Source organism: Ascaphus truei, chromosome 1 (assembly GCF_040206685.1).
Source record: "Ascaphus truei isolate aAscTru1 chromosome 1, aAscTru1.hap1, whole genome shotgun sequence".
Lineage (NCBI taxonomy): Eukaryota > Metazoa > Chordata > Amphibia > Anura > Ascaphidae > Ascaphus > Ascaphus truei.
Window position 1 is genome coordinate 33837841 of NC_134483.1, and position 11886 is coordinate 33849726.

The 11886-nt window shown below is 46.4% G+C and overlaps 1 long non-coding RNA gene across 1 annotated transcript in view; it reads right to left on the reverse strand.

The window, feature by feature from the left end:
• The window catches only part of LOC142468895 (uncharacterized), a 28970-nt gene extending 19875 nt beyond the window's left edge, over positions 1-9095 (reverse strand). The window contains exon 1 of the long non-coding RNA XR_012788899.1: positions 8970-9095. This is a non-coding gene — a long non-coding RNA (uncharacterized LOC142468895). The remainder of the gene's footprint in view (positions 1-8969) is intronic.
• Positions 9096-11886: the final 2791 nt, after the last annotated feature.

Below are 11886 nucleotides of genomic sequence, written 5' to 3' on the forward strand. Positions count from 1 at the left end.
CTGGGGGTGGTAAGCGGATGAAAGTGTAAGGACACTCCAAGTTGTTGGCAGAAGGCCCTCCAGAATTTGGAGTTGAGTTGACAGCCCCGATCAGACACGATTACTTGAGGAGTTCCATGGAGTTGGAATATCTCGCGAATGAAAATTTCAGAAAGTTTAGCCGCATTAGGTAATCCCTTCAGAGGAATGAAATAAGCTTGTTTGGAGAACCTGTACACAACCACCAGGATCATGGTCATGCCCTTGGGTAAGGGCAACTCCATCACAAAATCCATAGAAATGTGAGTCCATGGCCATCTGGGATCGGAAGAGGTTGTAGTAACCCCGTACGGCGATTCCTGGGTGTTTTAGTCCAGGCGCAGACAAGACAAGACGTCACAAAGTTCTTACCATCATTCCGGAACCCTGGCAACCAGAATTTCCATTCCAATAAATCGATGATCCTCCTTTCTCCAGGATGACCCAAAGTTTTGGAACTATGACCCCACTCCAAGACCTTTTGCTGAAAGGCTAGCAAAACGAAAAGGCGACCGTCCGGAACTTTAAGGCCCTCTGGAATTAAGGATTGGTTCAGAATGATGTCGTTTAGAGAGTCAAAAGTGGCGGCCGAGATGATGCGTGATGGAGAAAGAATGGGTTCTTCGCGGTCATCTGCAGTGTCAACCAGGAATTGTCGAGAAAGGGCATCTGCTTTTATATTCTTGGACCCTGGCAGGTAAGAAATAATAAAGTGTAAATGAGAGTAGAATAATGCCCACCGCGCTTGTCGTGAACATAATCGACGGGCACCCTCAATGTACAAGAGGTTTTTGTGATCTGTGAGTATAGTTACCAGATTTACGGTGCCCTCCAGCAAATATCTCCATTCCTGCAAGGCCATATTTATGGCCAAAAGTTCTCGGTTGCCGATGTCATAGATCCGTTCAGCTGGGGAGAATATTTTGGACAAGAATGCAAAAGGGTGCAATTTGGCCTTTGGGTTTTCCTGCTGAGATAGTACCGCTCCTGCCGCCACATCAGGTGCATCTACCTCTAGGGTGAAGGGTAAAGCGGGATCTGGGTGCACCAGAATTGGAGCCGAAGCGAAGGCTGTTTTTAATCTGTCAAATGCATCTGCTATGTCAGCAGACCATTAAGAAGGGTCCGCTCCCTTCTTGGTGAAGGCGGTGAGAGGCGTCAGGATGAATGAAAAGTTCTGGATAAATCGGCAGTAATAATTTGCAAATCCTAGAAACCGTTGAACAGCTTTCAGTCTGAGGGGACGTGGCCACTGTAGAATGGCTTTGACTTTGGCTGGATCCATGGCTAATTCAGTATCTGAGATGATATATCCCAGAAAAGAGGTACTGGATTGATGGAAATGGCATTTCTCTAACTTAACGAACAGATGATTCTCCCGCAAGCGTTTTAGAACCTGCATCCCGTGGCCTGGATGTTCTTGTGCAGATTTAGAGAAGATCAGGATATCATCACAGTATACGATTACATATTTGTCGAGGAGATCCCTAAATATCTTGTTCACAAAGTTCTGGAATACTGCCGGAGCGTTACAGAGCACACGCCTAACAGAGACCTTTTTACCCACTGCCCCTGCAGTGAGGCGCCGCCCCCAAGCACCACATGATTCCATGCAAATCACTGACTACACCCAGCTGGGCTGTAACACCTCCCTCCTATCAGGGAGGACTCCTTGCAGTCCTACAGGCCTGCCCCCTCTTCCCATTGGTCTGCCCAGCTTTATTATGCCTGTGCTTCCCATCACTCGTCGCTCAACATAGTTCTGTAGGGAAGCATTTGACTACTCTCTCAGTGACTCCTCAGGTATCGACGCGGCTTGGACGACTAACCCCTCTGGCTCTCGGCTTTGGCTCTACCTGGATTTCGTGATTTCCCTTATCTCTGACCTTGGCAACGGCCATAACTACTCTACTACCGGTACCGGCAAGTATTGTCTTCTTTACTATACCTGGCCTGGCAACACTAACACCACACTCCGGGCGCGCTCCCCTTGCTGCGGGTACGTGTATCCCTACATCCCACCTCAGCACAGGGGACAGGTCTGGTCTGCGGGCAGCACCGGCGTAACACCGAGGTCAGGAGCAGAGTAGTAGTTTGCCGTAACCGAGGTCTGATGCCAGGAGTAAGGAGTAGTCGTGGAGGAAGCCGGTCGGTACACGGGAGAGCACTGGAAAGCAAGACAGGACTAGGGAGGCAGAGAGTGATGAGAACAGCAACTGGTTCTATGCTCAGCCAAAGTGCCAGTGGTACAGCTGAGCATAAGTAGGTGAGAGAGTCCAATGGTAGAACAGCAGCGTGGAGGTATATGCAGAAGTGAGCCTGCGATAGGGTAAGCAGGTGCAGGTGAGCTCCCTGGGGTGGAGCTTGAGAGGGAGGTGCGTGCATCTGTGCGTGATTTGCGCGTGCCTGCCATCCTCGAGAGGATATGCCTTTAAGAGGCTGGGGTGGGTGCGTGCGCGCGCCAGAGCCATGACGGCCGCCGGCGGGACCTGAGGAGGTAGGAGCGGGACCGGGGAGAGCTCTGGGTGCCGGAGCAGCTGAGCGGGGAGCGCGCCGAGGGTTGCGTGACTCCCCGGACCTTGTACCGTGATTTTGTTGTGTCCTCAGTAGTCAATGCATGGCCGTAGCGTTCCATCCTTCTTTTTAACGAAGAAAAACCCTGCGCCAGCAGGAGAAGAAGACTTACAAATGAATCCCCTCTGAAGGTTTTCCTGAATGTACTCCTTCATGGAGCAGTTCTCCGGAGGTGACAATGGATATGACCCTCCTCTGGGAGGAACTGAGCCAGGCAAAAGATCAATGGGACAGCCGAACAACCGATGTGGTGGTAACTCTTCGGACTGAACTTTGTCGAATACATCCCGAAAGGTGGAGTGGATGGTGGGTAAGCCAGGGTTCACCTCGGACAGTACTGAAACACCTGCCAGCATTTGGCAAGGAACAGAACATTTCTCCACCCAATCCACGAAAGGGTTAGAAGTTGAAGCCATGGTAAGCCCAGAATTACGGCAATATTGGAGCAGTGGATTACGTCCAGTCGAATCTTCTCTGTATGGTCCGTACCTGTCTCCAACTGTAGTAGAGTCGTCTCTAAGGAAATGAACGCTGGCTGTAACAGTCTGCCATCGATTGCCTCCAATCCTATCTGAGATTTTTTCTGTACAAACGGAATTCCATGTTTCTCCGCAAACTCTGGTTCATGAAGTTACCGCCTGACCAGGAATCCAGAAAGGCACGTGTCTTGACCGTGAAGGATTTCCCGTTCAATTTTATAGATAGCAGCAACCTATTAGGTAGACTAAAGGGAGAAGTATGTAATGTTCCCAGCGTGATTCTCCCTTCTCTCACTGGGATTTTGGCATTTCCCGACTTATTGGGATAAAGGAGGGCCTGAGGTCCGGCAACATTGCAAAACATACAGAGACAGTCTCTACGCTGCTTCTCACTGTTCGATAGGCTATTACCCCTGGCTGCATTACCTCCTCTGGATCCAGGAAATAGTCATCAATGGGAGATGCTGAAGACGTATGAAGAGATCGTGTACCTGCTTTACGCTGAACCCACTCAGCTCTTCTCTCCTGTAGGTGCAGGTCCATGTGGATATATAGGGTGATGAGAGCCTCTAAACCTGTAGGGCGTTCCAGCACGGCGAGTTCGTCCCTGAGGTTCTCCATAAGGCCTTGCCAAAATACTGCTTCCAGCGCTTCGTCGTTCCATCCGGTTTCTGCGGTAAGGGTCCAGAATGTATGTTTGTCTTTATTTATATAGCACCATTAATGTACATAGCGCATTTTTACTGTTTACATTTTTCCTGCGTAGCGGGCCACAGTTCGACTACCTTGGGAAATATGCAGGAGGGAAGAGGAAGCCGTTACCTTACGTCCTGGAGTGTCAAAGACCCTTCTGAACTCCCGGGGGAAGAGAGATATGTCATTTGTGAGGTCCGATCTTTGCTCCCAGATAGGAGATGCCCACGCCAAGGCTTCATCAGTTAACAGGGGCATGATGTATGCGACTTTTGAATGCCGAGACACAAAACGAGAAGGGGTAAGTTCAAATTGAATAAAACATTGGTTGAGAAACCCCCGACAGATGAGGGGGTCCCGCCATAGCGATGCAGTGTAGGGAGTCGTGGTTCAGCGGTGGCATGGCTAGAAGTCTGTGTCGGGACAGGCCCTGTTTTGGAAGTAGGATTGAACGCTGCACGCTGTAGCTGATCTATGGTAGATTGCATCTGATGCATACGTTTGTTATTCAGATCTGTGTACTGTTCCCAGTTTTACACTTAATTTGATGTAGTGACTTTTTTCTCATAGAGTCACAATAATCCCGTAAGATACGGTGTTTTGCAGAAACATTTTTTTTCGCAATAATTCACCATTCACAGAGTGATTCCACTTTTGTACTCAATATACAAGTTTTGTGTGCATTGACATCCTTTGCTGTTTATATAGCATGAGTGAATGCCAAGATTGAGGGGATAACATGCGATGTCATCTTGGATGGTGGATCGCAGGTATCTATCATTTTCAAACCCTGGTACGATAGATACTTAAAACATCTGCCGCTACATTCTCTGGAGGGATTGGTTGTGTGGGGCAATGTCAGTTACCCTTATCTAGGATATGTCGTAGTAAAATTGGAATTCCCCAAGCGAGTAACTGGAGTGTCGGGACCATTGATGGTTGTTGCTCTTATATGCCCAGAGGTCCGCAGCAGTGAAGAGACAGGAGCTATAATAGGGAACAACGCTAATATATTTGGACAGCTAGCCCAGTGGTGCCAGGCTGTGGGAGGGAGCGATTATGACTGAATGCTGACCCATTGTGCTTGAAGGTATACCGACAGATGGAAGAGAAAAACATACCCCAAGATGGGGGACCCATAGGGGAAGTTACATGGATGGGCCCACACCCAATCCGTGTGCCCCCCCAATAGTATACAGATGATAACAGGAACAGTGAATATATTGTGGAAGACACCCTAATGATATATAGCCCTCTCCAGGAAGGATATCCAGGAGAACACTTAGTGAAGAGCGGAGTATTAACTGTGCCAACAGGAAAGGTGGAGACAGTGAAAGTGGAAGTGAGGAACGAGACTGCCCATGATGTGTTGGTACGAAGGGGCACAAAATAGCCCAATTATATAGCTTTGAAATGATGGGCCAAGCTGGAATAAGGAAGACTAATGAAAGAAGACTGACGCCAGACAAGTTCATCTTTGGCGATAGCCCCGCTCCCGAATACTGGAAGACATGCCTCCGGGAAAAGATGGCACGCAGGCCAGAAGTTTTTTCCACGAGGGAGTGGGATGTAGGGAGAGCAAAGGCAGGAGAGCATCAGATACGCATGCACGACACTCGCCTGTTTAGAGAATGGTTGCGAAGGTTGGCGCTAGCCGACATAGACGATGTGAGGCGACATCTTCAAGAATTGATGGTAGTCGGAATAATCTCTGAATCTTGTAGTCCTTATGCTTCCCCCAAATGTAGTGGCCCGGAAGAAAAATTGTGCCGTCAGAATTTGCATAGATTACCGCACCTTGAACAAGAGAATCATTCTAGATCAGTACACTATCCCCCGTATAGAAGACTGTAAGAGACATTTGGAGAGGTATGACCAAGGAGACAATTTGGGGAAATTAAACAATGGCTTTATTCAGCCTGACACTTTTAACAATGCAGAAAACACAACATAAATAAATAGCATACCCCTTTTTAAGGGCTAACTCACTTCATCAGTCCCTATTTGCTGGGCTGGGAGGATAAGCCTCTTTCCAACCTACAATCCCCAAAAGTTCCAAGAGGTTCTTGTATGCAGGGGCCCTTTGTGGCAGTCTCTGAGTCTGGTTGGTGTCCTTTGAGGGGCCAGCCTCTGGCGGGTTCCAGGGTCCTCTGTGCCCAGGAATAGAGTTCTGGTTCCTGGTGTCTTGATATCAGTACAGCCTTGTGCACAAGACATCATCTCCTTTGGGAGCACAGTTGTGACTGTGCTCAGGAGTCTCTCTGTTGCAGTTTGAGCAGGAGCTTTTCAACATGTCTAATTAGCCAGGTGGAGACTGGTTAATTACTTTGGCTGCAATTAACCAGCTCCTTGCTGGATTCCTCAGCCCACTACAGGCTTTCTATTGAAGCCTCCTTTAGACAGGGTTAAGTCCCTGTTACAAAGACGCTTTGAACTGTCTCACATGAAGCAAATGGTTTTCAGTCCTGGACGTCCATATAGTACTGGATTCCCATGTGCAAACAGGACAAAGAAAATACTGCCTTCATATGTCCACTAGCTTGCTATAAATTTGAACGTATGCTTCAAGTAGTGTCAGGGGCACCAGCCAGGTTCCAGAGACTAATGGAACGTGTAGAAGGAGATATGAACTTGCTGGAGGTGCTAGTGTATCTGGACGACATTATAGTTTTTAGAAGAACATGAAGCTTGACTAATGAAGGTACTGGATCGACTAAGTGAAGGTGGATTAAAATTCTCATTGGATGTGTAAATTTTGCCGAACATCTGTCATGTATGTGGGACACATCATGTCCAAAGAGAGGGTGGTTATAGACCCTTCTAAATTAGAAGCTATTGCATCCTGGCCTAGGCCCAGACAAGTACCTGAACTACGGTCCTTCCTAAGATTTTGCGGGTACTATAGACGATTTGTGAAACATTTCTCGGCTGTAGTGCAGCCTTTGACGCAACTAACCAAAGGATACTCACCACCGCGGGGCGCAGCATGCTCACAGGTGCCACTAGTCAGAGCTACTTCAAAATGAACTGGCCTTTTGGAGATGAGTGTCCACCTAAGTGTGAAGAGGCATTCAAACTTGTAAAAACTTTCTCACTAACGCCCCAGTACTAGCAGTCTCTGATCCATAAAAACCATACATCTTACATGTGGATGCAAGCATGGATGGATTGGGGGCAGTATTGTACCAGGATCATCTTAAAGGGTTTCGACCGGTAGCATTCAGTATTCGAGTACTGGAAACCTTTGAGAGGAACTATCCTGTGCACAAACTTGAATTCTTGGTTTTGAAATGGGCAGTAGTGGCAAATTACATGGCTAACTACACGGAGCAATGTTCGGAGTTAACAACCCACTGACTTACATCTTAACCTCGGCTAAATTGGATGCCACAGGTCACAGGAGGTTGGCTGCGTTGGCTATCTATAACTTCAGCCTGAAGTACTCACCAGGATGGCATTACACGGATGTGTTATTTCGAATTCCCAGAGATGGCCAGGAAATAGACAAACAATGGGAAGAAATCCCTGCGTCCACAGTGAGGGCGCTGTGTAAACAGGTTGAGACTCCCAGGTGGGTCACGACTGCAAATTCGGACCGAGTGGAAGATAGTATGGGAATCTCCCCCACAGCTGTGCCCTTGGTGTATTCCCACCCTGCAGAATTAACCATGGAAGGATTGCCCATGTTAAACTGACGAGATCTACAGAAAGCGCAACAGACAGACCCAGGCATCAAAGAAGTGTGGCTAGCCCTAAAACATAGACCAGAACAGATATGGCTTCCGATCAAATCCCGCATCTCACACTCAATTCTCCTACTCACTTTTAAAGCTTTACACTCTTCTGGCCCTCCTTACATCTCAGCCCTAATTTCTCGCAATGCACATCCCGAATCTTGCGTTCTTCTCAAGGATGTCTTCTCTCTACCCCCTTTGTATCTAAAGCCCTCTCCCATCTTAAACCTTTCTCACTTACTGCCCCGCACCTCTGGAATGCCCTTCCCCTCAATACCCGACTAGCACCCTCTTTATCCACCTTTAAGACCCACCTTAAGACCCACTTGTTTAAAGAAGCATATGAGTAGCACAGTGGCTAATACTATACGCATGATACCTCAAGCTTGGCCCCCTACAGACGCACTTACCAGAATGCCCTCCAACTGTCTCTGTACGTTCTTCCTACCTACCAATTAGATTGTAAGGTTCTCAGAGCAGGGACTCCTCTTCCTAAATGTTATATATATATAGCTTGTTATAGTTATAGTTCACTAGTATTGTGTTGTGTACAGTTGCTACGGCCCCACGCTATGTGTATCGCACTCTACAAAACCTATCCACAGATCCATAGGACTCAGGCCCCCACCTCAGCAACAGACCCTATAGTCTGAGGGAAAAGAGGGGTTACATAAGCTCATCTGGGCAAAGACTGTGTCTGTGACAATCCTTAAAAAAAAAATCACAAAATACAATACATTACAATTAAATAAATACAATTTGCCAAAAAATGTATTGATTGTCACTGTGCTTATCTATACCCATAAAGGGGCATAGATAAGCACATTGGCAGTCAATGGGCAACCGAACAAAAACAAAATTAAATAAAAGACAATCAATGTATTTCTTGCGAAGAAGTCTGTGATCACATCTTGATTGAAGAGACATCTCCCCAGGGAGTTCTTCATTCTTTTCCACCTTCTTTTCTCCTTTCTTTTCTTCAGTTTTCTCTTCTTCCATTGTAATCCAATGGGGCGGGTGCTGTCCCGTCGGCATCTTGGGCTCAAATGAGACGGGAAAGGCTTTATATATGGCCTGTGATGTCACATTTGAGTGTCAAATGGTACGCCCTCAATCTGATTGGCTGGTGTACCATGTGACAGAATATTTTTTTTTAAAGCATGTGACGTCAACAAAAGTGAGGGAAGCCAACCAATCAGGAAGGCTATGCTTCCCTCCCTTTAAGATGACATCACAAAAAAATGGCTGCCATCACGTTACTCCAACCAATTGTATTGGGAGATATACCATCACATGGTAAACCCCCAATCTGATTGGTTGAAGTACCATGTGACAGCTTCCATTTCTTTTTCAAAGGATGTGATGTCATCTTAAAGGGAGGGATGTTAATTGGATTACAAGTAACAAAGAGCAGACTGAAGAAAAGAAAGAAGAAAAAAAGGAAGACAAAAGAAAATAATGAAGAACTCACCAGGGATACGTCTCTTCAATCATCTTCAATCAAGGTACGATCACGGACTTCTTCGCATCGGCTGTTGAGGAGCGGTGCGTCGAGGATCAAGAGTTGGTGCTCGTGTTGGACAGGGGTAAAGACACCAAAAGGTAAGAAAAACATTGATTGTATGTTATTTTTGTATTTTTTGTACTTTTATTGCATTTTTATTGTATTTTTTTAAGTTGTCCATTGACTGCCAATGTGTTTATCTATGCCCTTTCCGGGCTTTAGATAAGCACAGTGAACAGCAATGCATGTTTTGGCAAATGTTCTTTTTTATCATTTAATTGGTATGTTTTGTATTTTTGGGGCTTGTTTTTATTTAATTGTTATGTATTGTAATTTTTGATTTTTCTTTTTTAGATTGCCCATTCATTGCCATATATTGTGGGCATGGTTTACTACAGTCACAATTAATGGCTTTATTGTGAAATGGTTGTTTTCTTTAAATGGTATGTTTTTATTTTGTACCATTTTTTTTTTAGCTTTCTCCTTCATTGCCACAGTGGCAAGCCATGCTCATATTATATGGGCATGGTGTACCACTGTGCCAATCAATTGGTTTATTGGCATTTTTTTGTATTGCTATGTAATTTATTTTATTCAGTGCTTGTTTTTTTTTTTTTTTTTTTTCAACTTTCATTTTTATTTGTGGAAATCCGATCTACAGACACGCACCGCCCATGGGCGTACATTATGGTCAAACCACATTTTTATGAGAAAACAGCTGTCGACACTGACAGCACCAAACGAACCCCAATTAGGGATTTAAGACAGGACGTACTTGACTTACAGGACTGGGGAGGAGACGTATGGTGGAGGGGGAAGAGGGGGGGGGGCGTTCTTGCGATATTCTGGCGAGGGGTTGAAGCGACTACAAGTAGCTGGAGATTCACTTTGATAGGCCTGTTGCTCACTGTAGTGTGTGGGTGGCCCTAAATAACGTCTCCCTACGTCTATGTCCCGTCTGTCCCATCCAAGGAGAACGCATTTTTCATACTATTAGTGCAAAATTGAGGCGGCGTCCACCCCTGGGATGTTGGTTTGTTCCAGCCACGGGCCCCAGACTTTTAGAAATTTAGCGCCAGAGTCGTTGACCCAACTCGTCAACTGCTCCATCTGGCAGACGTGCCAAATTCGGTTCCTGATTTTGGGGATAATTGGGATCTCATTCTGCTTCCACAGTGCTGCGATCTCGCATCGGGTGGCGGTCGCAAAATGCATGACCAGTTTATGTGTTGTTCTAGACATGCCCTGGGGCCGCCTGCCCACAAGGAACAGCCACGGGTCCAGGGGGATCTCTAAGTCGAGCATCCCTTCCAGCCAGTTTCGAATTTTTTCCCAAATCGGGACCACCCTTGGGCAAGACCACAGCATGTGTTTAAGGTCAGCCAATTCTCCGCACTGTTTAGGGCAGAGCGGCGAATAACCTTTGACAAATTTAGATAATTTGACTGGGGTGTGGTACCACCTCATGAGGACTTTATATGCGTTTTCCTTTAATGTGACACATATTGAACTTTTCGCTGCAGTTTGCAATATGTATTTCCAGTCGTCGTCCTCTAATGTCTCCCCTAGCTCTGTCTCCCACTGTCGCATGTATCGTGGCGGGGGGAGTCCTTACCAGCCGGACAGACTACCTCCCTGTACATCCGAGATGTCAGTCCCCGTGTGTCCGTTGGTCTGGAGCACAGCTGTTCAAAATTAGTTCGTGCAGGACGAACAGGAAATTTGTTATAAAATGCCCTGACCTGGAGGAATCTAAATAATTCTGAATTTGGGAAATTTGATGCCTCTTTAAACCAATCGAACGTCTTGATAGATCCCTTACCCCCCAGGTCCTTTAATCGGTTGTACCCTGCCTGCGTCCACTTTACAAATTTATCACTCGACAGCCCCGGAGCAAAGTCCGGGTTGCCCCATAGGGGGGACATTAATGTGTGGGGGGTGGTTAAGTTAGCTTTAAATTTAGATGTCTCCCAGACCGCTAAGGAGTTCGCCACTGCGCAGAGCGGCGTTCCAATGCCTTTCTTGCATTGTTTTGGTAGCCAGATCAAATCTTGAAGTGCCACTGGGGCACAACATTCCCTTTCTAGCTCTGTCCATCTTCTGTTTGTGGGGTCCGTGTGCCATTGAATGATTTGGCCTAATTGTGCCGCTTTATAATACGCCATCAAGCAAGGTACCGAAAGTCCTCCTTTTACTACTGGTTTTGTCAGTAGGCTTTTTGCAATTCGTGGGCGTTTTTTGTTCCAAATAAATTGGATGATGTGAGCTTGAAGGGCTTGGATCTCAGATTTAATTAAAGGTATTGGTAGGGTCTGAAACAGATATAACATTTTGGGCAGTAAATTCATCTTGACACTATGAATTCTGCCGAACCATGATATCCCGTACCCCGCCCATACCCTGAGATCTTCCTTGAGCTTCTTCATCATCTTGGGGAAATTTGCCTTATATAAAGTATTATAATCCCTAGTGATGTATACCCCTAAATATTTGATAGCGGAGGATTGCCACTTAAAATTGAAATTTAATTCTAATAATTTTTCGATTGGTTTAGGTAGATTGATGTTGAGCGCCTCAGACTTGGCCTGATTAATCTTGAACCCTGAAATCCTGCCAAAGGCGCCCAAGATCTCAAAGACATTGGGCAGGGTTATCAGCGGTTTAGAGATGGTCAGGATCACGTCGTCTGCATATAGCGCAGCTTTGTGATGCTGTCCCCCCAATTGGATTCCTGATATATTAGGGCTTAATCTAATGTGGGCTGCAAGGGGTTCGATACAAAGGGCAAAAAGTAAAGGGGACAGCGGGCAACCCTGGCGAGTTCCACTTCGAATGTTAAATAGCTCGGAAGGGAAGCCCTGATGCCGCACTTTCGCTGTGGGGC